This window comes from Sminthopsis crassicaudata, chromosome 3 (genome assembly GCF_048593235.1).
Source record: "Sminthopsis crassicaudata isolate SCR6 chromosome 3, ASM4859323v1, whole genome shotgun sequence".
In the NCBI taxonomy this organism is placed as follows: Eukaryota; Metazoa; Chordata; class Mammalia; order Dasyuromorphia; family Dasyuridae; genus Sminthopsis; species Sminthopsis crassicaudata.
Window position 1 is genome coordinate 643,124,837 of NC_133619.1, and position 19,840 is coordinate 643,144,676.

The following is a 19,840-nucleotide window of genomic DNA, read 5'->3' on the forward strand; positions in this document are numbered from 1 at the left end:
TTACTTCATACTTGCTCCACACACCAGCATATAGTTTTTCATGACTTGGAAGGAAATATTCTCCACAACTGAATTGAGTTCTTTTGCACTCAGCTACTTGTCCAAGAATTGGCAAACTTTTCCCACACTAACCTTAAGATTCTAGAAAAAATACAGCACCCTATTATAGTGGGGTGAAAATGTCATAGAAAAAGGAAAGAAGGGAAAGAGAAAGGCCAAAAGTGATAAGGAAAAAGGAGTAGAGGATCGGGATGAAGTAGATAAAACGTGAATGGAGGATAGGAGGAATAGTGGGAAGAAAAGTTTAAAAATAAGAGAAGCAGAAGCTGGGATTTTAGATGAAGAGAGAAGGAAGAATCTGAAGGGAAAGATGTGATGGAAACAGAGAAAGCACTAATTACAGGGAGAAAAGACATTGGAGTGGGTGATAGGGTGTAGTAGGAATGGGAAGGAGGACAAGATCTGAAGTAGGAATGAAAAAAGGAATGAAATAGGAAACAAAAGAAGGAAGATAATTTGAAGTACTGTAGGGAAGAGAAACAAGAGTGAAATAAGAAATTACGTTGAGTGAATGAACATCTGATGTGGGAAGTAGATATAAAGAGAGAAAAGAAGAAAAGAAAATTGAAGAAAATGAAGGGAAAGAGGAATAAAGAGGAAATTGAAAGAAGAGTTTGAATGGGGAAGTTAAGGGATGCTGAGTAGATGAGGAAAAGTGAAATATATGCTATTAGGAAATGGAGTAGTTGAGGAGAGGAAGGAGAAAGGGAAAAGGGATTAGGGAAAATAGGGAAAAGAAAACCAGTAGGATAAGATCATAAAGGAAAAGGAAAGAGAACTCTGAAGAAATTTTTTTAACACTAAGCTATGAAGAGTGAAGAAAAGGATTAGATGAAGAGGAGAAGGAAGCTAGATGAAGAAAGAGAAGAGGGATTAACAAAACCATAATGAAAAGAAAGGAAGGATGTTAGGCAGGAGGGAAAGTAGATATGGATGGTGGGTAAGGGAAAACTGAAGAGATTCCTGGTAAGGAAAAAAGACAGCCTTCTTACTCAGGATTTTGGGAGCTCCTCCCACCAAGTTCCCAAGCCACACAAAGAAAATCAGCCTCATGTGGCTATCAGAGAGAAGCTTCTGATTCTGATATGGAGATATCCTGCAAAGAACTCTTGAGAAATGCCAGGATCTTCATGGAAGAGATTCACAGTGAGTGGACGTGACTGGACCAGAGGATGGATTCAGGATCAGAACTGGCAGGTATTATAAAGAACACTTAATGGTCTGTTTTTTGTTTTATTTTGTCTTGTTTTTTAAATAAGTTACTGCATCATATGTTGGTACCTTCAGAACCAAACACTGTCATATGGAGTCTGGCCTCTCTGAATTGGGACTCAATCTTCCTTTCTCTTTCTCAGCTGCTCTGTTGATGCAATTTCTGACATGCTGGGTTGATACTCCAGCTTTCTCCTTAGGTCTGTGTGCTCTGTCCTATTTCTAGATGTTTGTGCCTGTTTTCCCCTCCTTCTTGACCCAATATCAGTCACTGATGAAGAAGAACTTCCATGTCTTAGTTTGGGGCATTTGTTCTGACTTTCCCCCATGCTTTGAAAGCTCTCAGCTGTCCATTCTTTCTGACCTCCCTGGCTTCTTTAACATCCTAACTAAAATTCCCCCTTGTACAGGAAGGCTTTCCCAAGTCTTGATCCTATCACCTTCTCTCTTCTGAGGATGTCCAATTTATGGCACAGTCCTATTCTTGTTCTTAGAAAATTGTGTGCACATTTTCCCCCAATTAGATTTTATGCTTTTTGAGGGCAGGACCTATTTTTTTTTCGACCTTAGATTCCTAAGAATTTATTTTGTCTTCCTAGCACTTAGCAAAGTAACTGGCACATAATACTCCCTTAGAAAATGTTTTGTTTTGTTTTTCTGATTGATACAACATACAACTGGTTATGCACAACTAAGATATATACAAGATAAATTGGAAATCATTTAGACAGGGAAGGCAGTAACATTAATGGAGCCCCCTTAGAAAGATGAAAAAGGCAAAGAACAGGGACCTTACCTGATGAAATTCCTCATAGATTAGGAGCAAGAACTTCTCCAAATTTCTCATGGTTAGCCACCCTGTGATGTGGTCAAACCAGGACCCATATGTCACTGGGAGAGGAATTGGGAAGGAGAGATGAGAGCCCAGGTTATTTCTGTTTTAGATGAATAAGGTGCTTACTCTGACCTGGGTGTTGGTCAGAATGAGAATCATCGACAAAGAAATAAATTCTGCTCTTAGTTTACATTATGTGTGTCTGTGGGGATAGGGGTGGATAGGTACAGTGATGGGGAGGGAATTCCTAGTCACAGAAAACTGTGATCCAACAGAAAGCTAGCTAGGAGAAGAGAACTAAGGAAGTCAGAAGCTTAACCAAGAACTTGGTTTGGGTGTTGCCTTACCCTGAAAAATCTCAGCAAGAGGAGAGGTTAGGTTGGGTCCCCTGAAATAAATGGTCCTTTTTATGGAGGAAGTAAGGGAACTATAATGATATACATTTCAATCCAGATTCCAGCTGGTCTTAGTTTCAAAAGGCCTGGGCTCCAATGAATGTCATCTTTGTAAATTTCTTAGTCATATAGTCTTGAAAAAAATCCCTTTTGCAGTCTTCACTTCTAACACTTTTCTCTAAAGTGGGAAAGACAGTCATTGCCCTGTCTGTATTGCTGAGCTGTTGGAAGGAATGTGCCTCCCAGGAAATGGAAGGATATCAATTAAATAGGGATTCTCATTATGATGGCAAAAGGGTGTGGAATAAATATAGGGGAAAGTGATAAGGATGGGAAGTAGGATGCAGTTCCATCATTCCCTCTTCACTCACCATTTCCCTGCAGGAACTCTTCAAAGAAATGCTCAAAAGTTGAGCATAATGGGTAACATGGGATATAATTTCTAAAATGGTATCAAGATACAAGGATGTCCCTTGGATTCCTGGCAACATAAAGGAGCTGAAAGAGAAATTGGAACCTTGTGTGGTTAGTACATCCATTTTCCTTCCTTATGAAGTACCTCTAGCAGGGAGAGCATTTGACCCATTTTTCAGAGCTGCTTTCTCCATCCATTCCTTCTATCCTTAGTCGTTACTACTGTGCTGGCAGGTAGCAGGTGCTTAATAAATGTTTTTTGGCTGGTTGACTGAATTATCTCTGTCAATTGCTGTTACTGGGTAAACTGTTTCTACTGACTATTTCCCCAGCTGTAGAGGGCAGAACTTTGGAGAAGTATACTTGAAACAAGATGTTAACTCCGTGGAATTGATGAGACAATGATTATCTAGTTTACATATACTTAGTATTTAGCATGGTGATGTAATAATTCTATAGTTGATGTAATTGTAATAGGGTATTTAAACTGAGGATAAAGTCAGCCACAGACATTCTATCTTTGATCATCCTCTTGGTGGCTCTCTTGCTTCCTGTACTAAGATCAGACTGGCAGAGAAGAGTGGGTCAAACTATAACAGATACAGACTGTGAAGGGGACAATAAAGACTTTGGACTATATTCCTGACTATTCTCATGGCTGAGACCAAGGCTGTTCCCAAGGCCCTCCAGAAAGCTAGCCTGACATTACACTCAGCTGTATATAATTACTCAGTAGAATGGATTGCTCATGTTGGTAGCTTTTCATATTTCTGCTGTGGTCATGGGAATACTTACTCTCTGAGCTAAATTGCTTTTCCCTAAACGTGCTCATAATGTCGAGTCCTGGTGCTCACCAGAATTAAAAACTACCTCAGAATTAGAGTTACACTTAGATTTTGTCAAAATTGTAGACATGACTCTTTTGTGGAAAAAATAATTTTCTCATTCATGACTTGAGTTTTTTGATAATGACAATGTCTTTCTGTTAATACAAAGCAGCTATTACCATAATGACACTATTAGATATCGAATATAGTCATTTCTTAGCAATAAGAAAAAAGAGGGAAAGAAAGAGAATAAGCATTTATTAGACAGTAGCTTAGAATAAAGGCATGACAATATCCTGGCTGAGGATGGCATTTAAATAAAGAACAGATAGTAATGTATATGATAGGAGTCTTATAACTTAAAATAATTTTCAGCTGAAAAGTATGGGAAAGAGAAGTATCCAATAGAAGGGATGTCTGTTCTAGAGGGAGTGGAAATTCTATATAAAAAAATCCTGAAGACACAAAGGGAGACAATTCTGGGGATAGATGGAGTGCTTATGGGATGTTTCATTTGATTGACTAAAGGGATAATGTTCAGAAGAAGCAGATGAAGATACTCTGGGTATATACTAATTAACACATTTAAAAGAGTGCAGACAATGCAAACAAGGAGAAATCATAGAGAATGGACACTAAAAGTCAAAATGCGCCCAGATAACATAGGGAAAATGGACTTCTGGGAGAGAGTTTACATGTTTAAAGGAGTTTACACAACTTTTAAAAGGAGCAACTTCATTGGATGAAGTATTTTTCCACAAGCCCCTGAGTTCCCAGATGCCCCTTCTCTGCGAGGATAAAAGAGGCAACATTGAGCCCTTCTCAGTGGAAAAGTCTCTCTGACCCAGAAGCGTGAGTAACAAGGAAACTTTGTTAAAGAGCTAAAGTAGAATTTCCGTGAAATGGGGCAAATGCCTTCTGTTCAAGGAAAATGTTTAGAGAGCTTTATCAAGGTTATGAAAAGCCAAGGATTGATTATAATTTTGGAGGAGATTATTGAACTTTCAAAAACTATGCAGGTCATATGTCATTGTTTTTCTCTGGAAAAAGAATTGGATCCAGAAGAGTGGAAATTAGTAGGAGAGCAATTAGATGAACACTACAATTCCAAAAGAAACTCAATTTCCAAAGATACACTTAATACCTACAATTTAATCCAAGTAGCTTTAAAAATTGTTATTCTAAAGGAAAAGAAGGAGAAAAATGGGGAGGTGTCAACTAAACTAGGTGAAAAGGATGAATCAGATAACAATGGAGTTAAGTACAATTCTGAGCAACAGGAGCATTTCCCATCTCCTCCCTCAATTAACCCTGCAGGGGTGGAGCAAGAAGGAGGAGGGGAAGAGGCAGAAACACAAACAGAATGGCCTATGAAGCAGCCTACTACAAGATTAGAAAAAGCATTGGTTAAAGCTAAGAGAGAAGGACAGGATATAAGTGATTTTATATATGCATATCTTGTGATTGAAGATATTGACTCTGTAGGTCAAAAAAGGAGAAGATATACACCTTTAGATTTGAATAAAATTAAAGATTTGAAAAAAGGTTGTACCCTTTATGTGGCTACATCAGCTTATGTTAAAATGTTACTAGATGGTTTGTCTTATGAAGTCCTAACCCTGAATGATTGGAAATCCATAGTAAGGACATGCCTACAATCTGGAGAAAATTTGTTATGGCTTGTGGAGTTTCATGAATTATGTAAAATCCTAGTCAGATGCAATTTGGAAACAGGAGTTAACACACAATTCACTTTTGAGCACTTAGCTGGTGAAGGTCAGTATGGAGAGAATTCAGAACAGATTAAATATACCATGATAGTGTATGAGCAAATTTCTAAGGCTGCAATAAAAGCTTGGGGTTTCCTCCCTGGACAGAAAGATCAGGGGGAGGGTTTCACTAAAATAGAGCAAGGTCCCAATGAACCTTTTGCAGATTTTGTGGGACGTTTGCAAACTGCTGTCAAAAGAACTATTGGAGAAAATGCAGCTACAGAAATAATGACCAGACATCTGGCTAAGGAAAATGCCAATGAGATTTGCAAGAGAATTATATGGGGATTAGACAAAGATGCTTCTTTAGAGGAGATCATAAGATGCTGTGCTACAGTAGGAACAAATGCTTTTTACACCCAGACTATGATGAACATGGAAAGACAGGGTCCCTCCTGGCAAGGGACTTCTAGAGAAACTCGGTGATATTTTCAATGTGGAAAAAATTGGACATTTAAGAGCTCAATGTAGATATGGAGATAGAATGAGAAGACAGGGTGAGAGAAGACCTAAAACCCCATGTCCAAAATGTCACAAGGGCTTGCACTGGGCCTCTGAATGTGGATTGACCCCAGGAAATGAGAGGTGGAGCCCAGGTCCACGATATCAATCAAAAGATAGGTGGGGCATGATGGCAGCTGAGATTACACCCAAAGAGCCTTTAGAAGGTTAGGATTCTGATTTGATCAACCAACAGAAAAGTAATCACATGGAAGAAAGAGATTACTTGATAAGTCAGCCAAAAGGCAATCAGATTGCAGAAATAGATTTCACTTGGGGAGAATACAGGCCTTTTAAACCAACAGGGCAGTGTCCAGTGCAAACAGCTCCAATGTAATTGCCAGATGATGAGAAGAGATTTAGAAAGTGATAAAAAGGAGGAAATTAGATAGGTTAACTGCCTGGGAGAGAGGGTTTGCTTGTATTTTAATAGGCAGAAGGAAACAGATGGGGAAGGAAACAGATGGGTGGCAATAAGCACCTGAAGAGAGACAGAAAAAGAGAAAGACCTCAAAACAAAGGAGAAAATCCTAAGAAACATCTGACACTGAAAGAGCATGGCTAATAAGAAGACTGTTAAAGAACTTCAAAACTTGCAGGAATTATTGGATTTTTGACACATGAAGTAATGGACAATGGACTTATGGACATGTATAAATTCTCAATTTATGATTATTTGATCATGTTGTTTGTTACATCACTTCTAGCATGTGTTCTGTTACTATGTGTTTATGTAATTTATGTAATTGTGTTTAATACCTTCCATATTGATGGATTTGTGTTTCAAGGCCATGACCACCCTATGTTCTAAATCAAAAGAAAGGGGGGGATGTTAGGATTACAAGGTGATAACTCAGGTTGTCTAAATAATTCTCTAGCTCAGAATTCACACCTTTGGTTCAGGCCTTTGAAAGGCGTTTACACCTTTGGACTTCTGGGGGAGAGTTTACATATTTAAAGGAGTTTATACAACCTTTAAAAGGAGCAAGTTCATTGGTTGAAGAATTTTCCAACAAGCCCCTGAGTTATCACGTGCCCATTCTCTGCTAGAGAGAGGCAACATTGAGCCTGGAGAAGAGTCTGGCTGGGAGACAGAGTTGAGACGGCAGGCAGCAAAGAATAAGATGGAGAGGTAGAGTCATGGAAAAAAGGAACATAAACTTGGACAGACCTCAACGGATATAGAGGATGGAAGAGCCTGATATGCTGTGGTCCATAGTGTTATGACCAGACCCATATGACTACATGACTGACCAACAGTAAATGTAAAGTCTAAAGATCAGTATTATATTCTATAAGAGAAGGAAGAGAGATGAAAATGATAATGATGATGTTGAAAAAGAAGGAGGAAGAGAGGAAAAGAGAAGGAGGAAAAGGAGGAAGAAGAAGAGGAAGGGGGAAATGAGAAGGAGGAGAAGTTGTGAACATATTGATGACAAGGAATGGAATGAGAAATGTGATGAGGAAAGTGATCCAGAAGTTGAACCAAAGAAAGACCCAAGTCCAGTGATATATACCTAAAGTAGTGTGGATGTAGCCTGGAGAATTTCACCAGTGAAATAGCCCCAATAAAAAAATCTTAGTTACCTATATTTTTAGTATGTTCTTGCTAGAATCAAAGAATCAATTTTAAAGAAAAAAAAGATAAAATGAACTCTAAAGAATCAGTTCAGGACATGGCTTTATTCTATTATCATTTTGAAAAAGCTGATTTCCCATTGGTTGTGTAGAGAACAGGACATCTGCTGAACCTATCCATGTGACATCATATTGCTTTTGTGAAGTCATTTGCAATTTTTTGTTTTGTTTTTAAAATTATCCAGACTATTGAATATTAATATTGGACTGGAAAAAAGAAAGTCTTCTGGTGAACTGACCAAAGTATTTTTTCAGTCCAAGAGTCGAAATCAGCTATGTCTCCTCACACTATGTTTGCATTCCTCTGTTACAAAAATAAGTACTATCAAACAATAGATATTTTAACATTTGATTGGAGAAAAGACTAATATGTGATTATCTGGAAGATGATATCTAATGTTCCTATTTAATCATCTACTTATTTTACTTTAATATTATCTAGAGATCTGGAAAAATATCATATCAATGACATTGTCACTGATATTTTTAGAAAAAAAAAAAGAATATTCCCTATCATATTGCAAAAAATGGCCTCTAAACTTCTGCCTGAAAACCTGTAGGGTGGAGATTCTGTCACTTCGTGGGAAAGCCTATTCCATACCATGAAAGCTCCCATTATTAAGAAGTTGTTCTTAACATTTAGCCTCAATTAGCCCTATTGTCATATCTCCTAACATTACTCCTAGATCTCTACTGGGACCAGGTATACCTAATCGTTCCTATGTATGCTGGCCTTTTAGATATTAGAAGAAGAGCTCTTCTATCTCTCCAGAGGCCCTTCCTACTACTCCTAATTCCCCAGGAAGCCTCTCAATTCCTTTGAAATTTGCTCTTCTCCAATACAATTTCAGGCATTCCTTCAAACCTATCCAAATCCTCTTCATGCTTCCCTTTTTTTTTCCTTTCCCTTCTCCTTTATCTCATGCTCTTAATCTGAATGTTCTCCACAGTACTTTTGCCTTGCTCACCACAGTAGAAGTTGAGCAATGACATGGACAGAAGGGACAAGTAGGAGAATTAGGAGGCCACGTATAAAGGATATTAAGTAGAGAGATCCCTCTGTCTGCCTCCTATTAAGGACCTCGCCTAAGTGTGAAGGGGAAGGTCAATTCTTCTAAAGCCCCCACAGCTGTGAATCATAATACACTTCTAGGAATTGCAAATCACCCTTTCCTGAGAGATGTTGCTCCTGAAGTAGGAATGAAATAAATCAGAGCAAAGAGGGAAGAGGAAAGAGGTCAGAGAATGCACCTTCCTCTCAGTCTCCTTATATCATTATCATGCTCTCACAGGAAGGGATCTACTGGTCAGAATTAGATCCCAGCAGCCACTAGCAGCTGGCTCACATAATATCCTCCCATCCCTGAAATCCTATGAAATATGGACCAGAAATGTTCTGCCAGCTTCTCTCTGTCCTATCCTCCCTCCAACTCCTAGATATATTTCTTTCACTTCTAATTGGGGCCCTCATGTGCTCACGTTGGCCTTGCTGGTGAAATAGGACTTAGGGAAGAGATGGCCTGGGAGATGGGAAATGAAGAGATGGCAGTCCACCTTATTCTTGACCATTTCCATGTGATTTTTTATCTCTATCCAGGGACAACGTTTCCAATAAGGGACAGATTTAATCCAAGTGGGGTCCTCTTTTGAGTAGATCAGGCTGAGGATCTGCATCATCCAGTGGGTTCCTGCATGGAATAAAAACAAAGGATGGGTTAGGGTCTCATGATTATTTTATTCACAGAATCATAGGTAGGAGAGGCAGGAGAGACTTCACAGATTTCAGTCTTGCCCACATTTGAACAATCTAGTGAAAAACTTCCACAGGAGGAGGGGGAAGGACTCCCCAGCTCTACCTGAGAGAGTGCTACTTACTAAGTTGAGATGAAATTCAAATGTGCCTGGGGAGGTGGATGGCTACACCAAAGAGCCTATGGCGATTCCACCAGCATCTTTGGAGCACTTATGGGGTGCCAGACACTGTGCTGAATGCTAGGGATCAGAGGGAAAGCAAAAACTCACTCTCTTACCACAAGGAGTTCATATTGTAAGGTAAGAGGAGAAATGTGAATAACTGAGTTCATATAAGTGACATAGAGAATGGATGCAGGGAGATCTCAGAGAGGAAAGAGCAGGGAGTTGGGAGTTTCATGGAAAGCTTCTAGTAGAAGGTGATATTTGAGCTCAGTCCTGCAGGAAGCCAGGGAAGGTATGAGACCAAGATGAGGAAGGGGAACCTTTCAGGATGGGGGAGACGGCAAGCACAAAGTCTAGGCTTAGTGTACAATGTGTCAGTGTATTGTGATCAGAATTGGGAGACTTAAATATGTGTTCCCAGTGTTCATGTTGCTCAATGTCATGACTTGAGGTGGATCCAGACAGAGCAACTCTGTGAAACATATTCCACTAGCTAGACCTGCCTGGAAGTTTGCATGAGAGATGTAAGAGAGAACCAGCTGTCATGGGAAGATCTATCCCTGATGGGACTCAGAAGATAAGGCAGAGATTCCTAGTCCATAAAGGAGGAATAAGACTTCATGTGAGAAATGGGGATGGGAAGTGCATTCTGGGTCTTGAGGTCTGCTCATGTAGACAAAGACATAGGAGGAGTGGAGTAGGGAGCATTTCTAGGGATGTGTCAGCAGGGTTTATAGCACAGCATATGTACAAGTGCACCTTTGCCCTGTGGATCTGAGGACTTGACTTGAGTTCTAATCCCAGTTGTATCATTTTTATGCAATCTAGGGGACCTTCCAGAAACCTCTGAGTGTTGGAGTTAATGAAATATTGGATGTAGAGTCAGGAAGCCCTGTGTTGGAATGTTGCTTCTCCCAAAGTCTTCTGCTGAAATATCAAATCCTGTCTCAGTTTTAAGTCTCTCTGGAACATAATCCCTTTCCAAGTGACTCTTTCCCTGACTGTCACTGGTATTGACCTCTGGGAACAGAAGCATGAATCTGGCCTGTCTCAAATACTTCTTCCTTTACAGAGGATCAGGACACATTCCTGAGGGACAAGCACAAGCAAAGAGGGACCATGGTGTCAGGATTATTGGTCTTCTCTGTCTCTTTTTTGGTAGCTTTATGGCTCCTGGCCAGCTTCTTTCCTTCTCAGACCCTGGTGTTGGCATTCAATTTTTTTTATTATTATATATTTTTTATAATATTATCCCTTGTATTCATTTTTCTTTTTTTTCTTTTTTTTTATTATTTTTTTATTTTTTTATTCATTTTTCCAAATTATCCCCTCCCTCCGTCCACTCCCTCCCCCCGATGGCAGGTAATCCCATACATTTTACATGTGTTACAATATAACCTAGATACAGTATATGTGTATAAATACCATTTTCTTGTTGCACATTAATTATTAGCTTCCGAAGGTATAAGTAACCTGGGTAGATAGACAGTAGTGCTAACAATTTACATTCGCTTCCCAGTGTTCCTTCTCTGGGTATAGTTATTTCTGTCCATCATTGATCAACTGGAAGTGAGTTGGATCTTCTTTATGTTGAAGATTTCCACTTCCATCAGAATACATCCTCATACAGTATTGTTGTTGAAATGTACAGTGATCTTCTGGTTCTGCTCATTTCACTCAGCAATAATTGATGTAAGTCTCTCCAAGCCTCTCTGTATTCCTCCTGCTGGTCATTTCTTACAGAGCAATAATATTCCATAACCTTCATATACCACAATTTACCCAACTATTCTCCAATTGATGGATATCCATTCAACTTCCAGTTTCTAGCTACCACAAAAAGAGCTGCCACAAACATTTTGGCACATACAGGTCCCTTTCCACTCTTTAGTATTTCTTTGGGATATAATCCCAATAACAGCAATGCTGGGTCAAAGGGTATGCACAGTTTCACAACTTCTTGGGCATAGTTCCAAATTGCCCTCCAGAATGGCTGGATTCTTTCACAACTCCACCAACAATGTATCAGTGTCCCAGTTTTCCCACATCCCCTCCAACATTCATCATTATTTGTTCCTGTCATCTTAGCCAATCTGACAGGTGTATAGTGGTATCTCAGAGTTGTCTTAATTTGCATTTCTCTGATCAGTAGTGATTTGGAACACTCTTTCATATGAGTGGAAATAGTTTCAATTTCATCATCTGAGAATTGTCTGTTCATATCCCTTGAACATTTATCAACTGGAGAATGGTTTGGTTTCCTATAAATCAGGGTCAGTTCTCTATATATTTTGGAAATGAGACCTTTGTCAGAACCTTTCCTTTTAAAAATATTTTTCCAATTTGTTACTTCCCTTCTAATCTTGTTTGCATTAGTATTGTTTGTACAGAAACTTTTTAGTTTGATGTAATCAAAATCTTCTATTTTGTGATCAATAATGATCTCTAATTCTCCTCTGGTCATAAATTCCTTCCTCCTCCACAGGTCTGAGAGGTAGACTATTCTCTGTTCCTCTAATGTATTTATGATCTCATTCTTTATGCCTAAATCATGGACCCATTTTGATCTTATCTTGGTATATGGTGTTAAGTGTGGGTCCATATCTAATTTCTGCCATACTAATTTCCAGTTTTCCCAACAGTTTCTTCTGAATAATGAATTTTTGTCCCTAATGTTGGTATCTTTGGGTTTGTCAAAGATTAGATTGCTATAGATGTACCCTTTTTTGTCCTTTGTATCTAATCTGTTCCACTGATCTACCGTTCTATTTCTTAGCCAGTACCAAATGGTTTTGGTGACTGCTGCTATATAATATAGCTTTAGATCAGGTACACTTAGACCACCTTCCTCTGACTTTTTTTTTTATTAGTTCCCTTGCAATTCTCGACCTTTTATTCTTCCATATGAATTTTGTTGTTATTTTTTCTAGGTCATTAAAATAGTTTCTTGGGAGTCTGATTGGTATAGCACTAAATAAATAGATTAGTTTGGGGAGTATTGTCATCTCTATTATATTCGCTCGGCCTATCCAAGAGCACTGAATGTCTTTCCAATTATTTAAATCTGACTTTATTTTTGTGGCAAGTGTTTTGTAATTTTTCTCATATAGTTCCTGACTATTCTTTGGTAGATGGATTCCCAAATACTTTATACTCTCAACATTTGTTTGGAATGGAATTTCTCTTTGTATCTCTTGCTGTTGCATTTTGTTGGTGATATATAAGAATGCTGAGGATTTATGTGGATTTATTTTGTATCCTGCCACTTTGCTAAAATTCTGAATTATTTCTAAGAGCTTTTTAGCAGAGTCTTTGGGGTTCTCTAAGTATACCATCATGTCATCTGCAAAGAGTGATAGTTTGATTTCCTCATTTCCTACTCTAATTCCTTGAATCTCTTTCTCGGCTCTTATTGCCGAGGCTAGAGTTTCTAGTACTATATTGAATAGTAATGGTGATAGTGGGCAACCTTGTTTCACTCCTGATCTTACTGGGAAAGGTTGCAGTTTATTTCTATTGCATATTATGCTTACTGACAGTCTTAAATATATGCTCCTGATTATTCTAAGGAATAATCCATTTATTCCTATACTCTCAAGGGTTTTTAGTAGGAATGGATGTTGGATTTTGTCAAATGCTTTTTCTGCATCTATTGAGATGATCATATGGTTTTTATTAATTTGATTATTAATATGGTCAATTATACTAATAGTTTTCCTAATATTAAACCAGCCCTGCATTCCTGGTATGAATCCTACTTGATCATAGTGTATTATCCTGGGGATGATTTTCCGAAGTCTTTTTGCTAATATCTTATTTAAGATTTTAGCATCAATATTCATTAAGGAAATTGGTCTATAATTTTCTTTCTCAGTTTTAGATCTACCTGGTTTAGGTATCAGTACCATGTCTGTGTCATAAAAGGAGTTTGGTAGGACTCCTTCATTCCCTATTTTTTCAAATAGTTTATATAGCATTGGGGCTAATTGTTCTTTAAATGTTTGGTAGAATTCACATGTAAATCCATCTGGTCCAGGGGATTTTTTCCTGGGGAGTTGATTAATAGCTTGTTCTATTTCTTTTTCTGAAATGGGACTATTTAAGCAATTTATTTCCTCCTCTGTTAATCTAGAAAGCCTATATTTTTGGAGGAAGTCATCCATTTCACTTAAGTTATCAAACTTATTGGCATAAAGTTGGGCAAAGTAACTCCTTATTATTTCTTTAATTTCCTCTTCATTGGTGGAAAGATCCCCCTTTTCATTTGTAAGACTGACAATTTGATTTTCCTCTTTCTTTTTTCTGATCAGATTTACCAAAGGTTTATCTATTTTATTGGCTTTTTCATAAAACCAACTCTTGGTTTTATTTATTAATTCAATAGTTTTTTTACTTTCAATATTATTGATTTCTCCTTTTAATTTTTGTATTTCAAGTTTAATTTTTGGTTGGGGGTCAAGTCTAATTTTTAATGTATTATTTTCTGCAGTGACTTTTTTTTTAGCTCCTTTTGTAATTGGCCAATTGAATTTTTTTGTTCATTGCATTCTTTTTCCATTTCACAAATTAAGTTTTTCAGTGAATTGATGTCATTTTCATCTCTTTTGTAGAGCATCATATGCTTTTTCCATTACTTCTTGCAATGATCTCATTTCATATACCCAATTTTCTTCTCTCTTTTAAGATCCTTTTTGCAATCTTCCAAGAAAGCCTTGTGAAATGGAAACCAGCTCATGTCTCCCTTTGGGGCTTCATCTAGAGTTGCTTTACCTTTAGAGACTTCAGGATTTGAGGCCTATATTTTGCAGTCTCCATAAAAGTTGTCTATAGTGAGAGTTCTTTTTGATTTTTTATTCATTTTTTTAAGGCTTAAGGTTTGTTCAATGCAAAGGAATAACAGCTGCTTTAATTTGCCCTGGGGCAATTCTGCTGATTGAGTTCCAGTGCTGGGTAATGGCGGTTAGATCTGGCATTCCTGGGGGAGAAGCAGCTCAGTGGTTTACAATTTGGTTTTTGTAGCAAATCTGCCAAATCAACTTCTTGAAACCAGGACAGAATAGCCTAAGAGGCACACAGAAGATTGCCAGATGCATGGAAGGTTCAACAATCTGACTCCCCATCCCAGCTCCTTGCACTGGTCTGTGCTGGGATCTGGGCTCAGCAGACTGTTCCCCTGCCCATTTAAAACAGAACTGTTCTGAACTTCTTCCAAGGTATCTTCTTCTGGGAATGGGTTGTTCTCCAAATATTGGTGGATTATTTACTCCAAAACTAGTTTAGGGACTTAATCTGCTGTTGGTTTGAGAGAAGGTAAGAAGAGGTTGAAGTACAAACCCTTGGAAGTTGGGTAGATTCAGAAGCCAGAGAAGACAGGCAGGAGCTCAAACTCTGGGAACCAAGGCCAGACTGAAAGGCTCTCCAGAAAGTTGCCCAGCCCAGAAAGGAGATAATAAAGGATCTGGACTGTAAGAAAGCTAAGTGAGCCACCAGGAAAGGAGACAAGACTTGGAAAGAGACAATAAAGGATTTGGATTTTAATCCCTGACTGTATTTGTGGTGATTACTGAACTGAAAGGAAAGCTGCCTCCACAGACCCCAAGAAAACCCCAACAAGAAAATATTACATTTTAGAGAAGAATATTACAACTTGTAACCATTTTTATTATTATTAGGACAGTTGAAGAAATATATGTATATATATATATATATATATACACACATATATATATACATACATACATACATACATACATATATATATATGTATGTATGTATGTAGACAGAAGGCACAGGTTTAAATTGAATACAAAGGGATAATAGCTAGAAAAATAAAATTAAGGGAAGACAGAGGAACAAAGGAAGGGGACAGGTGGAATGGAGTAAATTATCTGCCACAAAAGAATCAAGAAAAAACTTTTGCAATGGAGCAAAAGTAGAAGAATGGGGGGAAGAGTGAGTGACTCTCATCAGAATTGGCTCAAAGAGGGAATAATATACAAAATCAATGTGGAAGAGAAATCTATCTTATCGTGTAGGAAAGTAGGAGAGAAAAGGGTTATGAGCAACAGAAAAGGTGATAAAAGAGAGAATATTGGGAAATGGGGTGATCAGAAGCAAAATATTTTTGAGGAGGGAGAGGGTAACAAAAAAGAAAGAATGTAATGTTCTCTTCTCTAAAGTATAATGTTCTCTGAGAGCAGATTTCTTGGGGAGCTTCTGGAGGCAGCTTTAGTTTCAGTTCAGTTCAATAATCACCCCAAATACAGACAGGCCCTAAAAGTTCAAATCCTTTATTGTCTCCTTCAAAATAGCCTGTTAGCTTTCTTAGAGGCCTATCTCTCTCCTTGCTTCCGAAAGCTCTTGCTGCTAGTCCTTTGTTTCTTCCAACTTCAGCCTCTAGGTCCCTCTGAATCCAAAGCCTCCAGACAACACAAATGAATCTGACTCCGACTCTGAGAGAGTGGGCTTGTGGTATTCTGTGGGCTTGTGGGAGCTCTTCCTTATATATGTTTTCTTAAAGGTCTGAACTCTAATAACTACTAAGTACATAATCAATTGTCTCTATCAATTCCAGTGACTTAGTACTTTATTTCTGGCCCATAACAAAAGAGAATAGAATTAACAAGGAGGGAATGTAGTTAGCAATCATAATCATGAAAATGATTTTAAAGCCAGTTTCTCTGATGGAGGCCTCCTTCCTCAAAGTATAGGGAAATTTATCAAATATATGTATGTATGTATGTATGTGTGTATATAAATATATATGTATATATATTTATATACACACATACATATATATGTATACATATATAAACTCTTTTCTCAGAGCAAAGAACTGAAAATTGAGTGGATGTCCATTAAATAGGGAATGGCTGAATAAATTCTGGTATATTATTATAAAGAAATATTATTTTCTGTAGGAAATGATGAGTAGGATGCTATCAGAAATACCTGGAAAGTCCTCCATGAGCCCAAGTAAATTCAAATGTACTGTGTATATAGTAATAGCAAAGTTGTGGGATGATCAGCTGTGAATGACTTCCCTATTCATACAATACATTAATACAATAATCCAAGATTACTCTGAAGCATTTATGTTGAAAAATCTCCACATCAAGAGAAAGAATTGATTGTGTCTGAATGCAGATTAAAGAAGAGGTTTTTTTTAAGAAAAACTATTTATCTTGATGAGGTTTTTTTATGTAACTTCCCATATGCATTCTCAATGAGGAGAGAGAGGAGGGAGAAAGGGAAAGAATTTGGAACTCAAAGTTTTAAAACAAATATAAAAAAATATTTTATATGTAAGTAGGAAAGATAAAATATTTTTAAACAGGAAAATAAAGATAATAAAGAAAAAGTAACTTAGATCTGCACCCAGGCTCTATCAGTGCTTTCTCTGGAGATAGATCATGTCCTTTATCATAAATCCTTCAGAAATGTCTTGGATCATTGTATGGCTGAGAATAGCTAAATTATTCACAGTTGATCATCATACAATATTGTTATTTCTATGCGTAATCTTCTCCTGGTTTCACTCATTCATTTCACTTTGCATCAGTTCATATAAGTTTCCAAGTTGTTCTTAAAACAAAACAGAATCGCTGTTACTATATGCAATATTCTCTTGGTTTTGCTCCCTTTGCTCTTCATTATTTGATGCAAGTCTAAGATCACTGAGCTCACCATTTCTTATAGCACAGTAGTATTTCATTACAACAATATACCACAACTTGTTCAGTCATTTCCTGTAGATGGCTAGAACTCAGAAAAGGTATACTTAAATCTAGGTCAGCAAGGTACTTATAGTTAAGCATATACTTAGTACTTAGTATAGTGGTGTAATGGTTGTGCCAGCTCAGTGTAGTGATGAAATCCTACTGAGGCATTTAAGGGCATCTCAAAGACAGAAGACAGTCTCTCAGCCACAGCTCTCAGCCACAAACACAAAAGAAGATGCCAGACTCCAGATTCCAGACTCCATCTTTGACAAGCCATGTGGTAGCTCTCCTGCCTCCTTCACTCCCCCACTAAGACCAAGGACTCTGGCTGACCCTGAGGTCCTCCAGAGAATTAGTCCAGAGTTTACAATTCCCCCAATTGATAGGTATCTGCAGATTCCAGTTCTTTTCATCACACAAAGAATTTGCTATTCCAAATAGTTTAAAAGATATAAGGTCTTTTCCTTTTTTCCTGATTATTTGAAAAAAAAATAAACCAAGCAGAGGTATTGTTGGATCAAAGGGAATTTAATAACTGATTATAATTTTAGATTGCTCTCCAAAAGGGTTAAATCAGTTCACAATTTCACCAAAAATGAGTTAGCATCCCAATGTTTCTACATTCCCTCCAACATTTATTGCTTTTTCCCTTCAATCATTTTAGCCAATCTCCTTGTTCTATTTTTGACATCTCAAAAATGTTTTAATTTGAATTTTTCTAATCAATGATTTAGAAAATTTTTCCATATGATCATAAATGTGTTTCTAGAATAGAAAAGTGCCTGTTCATATTATTTGACTATTTATCACTTGGATAGATAGTGAATCATATTTATATCAATGATGTTTATATATATATATATATATATATATATATATATATATATATATATATATAAGATATCAAACATTTTTCTGAGTACTGTCTATAACATTCCTCCTTCCAATTTTTGGCTTTATTTCTGATATTGGCTACATGTCTTTTATTTGTACAATACCTTTTTAATTGAATGTAAGCACAACTAGCCATTTTGCACTTTACTGTGTTTCCTCTCCCTTATTTATTCATAAATTATTGCTTATATATAAATCTGATTCATAGTCTTCAGAATGTCTGGTAATATATCTCTTTATAACTAGAGCATATATGCATTTTAATCTTATCTGGATAAATGGAGTAAGACAATGGTCTGTGCCCATTACTATGCCATATTGCTTTTTAGTTTTCCCCAAAATTTTTTTATCAGAAATTAATTTCTTATCCCACAATCTTGTTTTCATATTTGTCAATTATTAAGTATTATATTTATTTGCTGCTACAAGTTGTATCTATTTTCAGTCATTGACCTGACTTTCTATTTCTTAGTCACTACAAGATAGTTTTTATAATTACTGCCATATAAGATACTAGTACTACTAAACTGCCCTCCTTACATTTTTAAAATAATTCCTTTGAGATTCTTGACAGTTTTAACAAATGAATTTTGGTTTTTTTCTAATTCAGTAAAAGGATTTTTTGATAATTTGATTAGGATGGCATTGAATTAATAAATTAGTTTGGGTAAAATTATCATTTTTATTATATTGCTTCTGTCTATCCACAAATATTTAATATTTCTTCAGTTTACATTTGATTTTATTTGTATAAAACATTTTAATGTAATTTATTTATATACTTCTTGGGTTTGTTTTGGCAGATATGCTCACAGGTATTTTATACAATATAGAGCTATTTTAAATGGGATATTTCTTACTATTTCTTCTTGCAGAATTTTCTTTGTGATACATAGGAATGTTGATGAATTGTGTGGATTTACTTCATATCCTGTTACTTTCCTAAAGTTATTATTTCCACTAACTTTTTATTTGCATCTTTAGGATTTTCCAAGTATATCACATTTGAGAGAAAGACAGACAGACAGACAGAGAGAGTTTTATCACTTTATTTTCTATTCAGATCCCTTCTATGTCTTTTTTTTTTCTTCTTCTCTTATTGCTATTACTAGGATTTCCAATACAATATTAGAGGTAATGACTATCTTTGTTTCTTACCTGATCTTACTGGAAAGACTTCTTAGCTTAATCCCTTTACAAATAATACCAGCTAATGGTTTTAGATTAATGAGGTTTTTTAATCAATTTAAGGGGGAAAATCCATTTATAACAATACCTTCAAGGTTTTTTTTTTTTTTTTAATAATTTGTATGTTGTACTTTACAAAAACAATTTCTGCATCTGTTGAGATAATCATACTTATTTACTTTTATTATTGATATTATTATGTTAATAGTTTTCCTTATACTAAACCATATCTGCATTCCTGGTATTAAACCCACTTTGTCATATATTGGTATAATCTTTTAGCTATTATTTTAATTTGGATTTTTGCATCCATATTTGTTATGAACTTGGCCCACAGTTTTCTTTCTCTATGTTTATTCTTCCTGGTTTAAATATTAGTATAATATTTGTTTTACAAAACAAGTTTGGTAGATTCCTTCTTTTCTTTTTATTCCAAATGTTTTACTTAATATTGAAATTAGTTGAC

The 19,840-nt window shown here is 36.6% G+C and overlaps 1 pseudogene; it reads right to left on the reverse strand.

Moving 5' to 3' along the window:
• LOC141562623 (sulfotransferase 2A1-like) overlaps window positions 1–19,840 on the reverse strand; it is a 21,870-nt pseudogene continuing 2,030 nt past the window's right edge.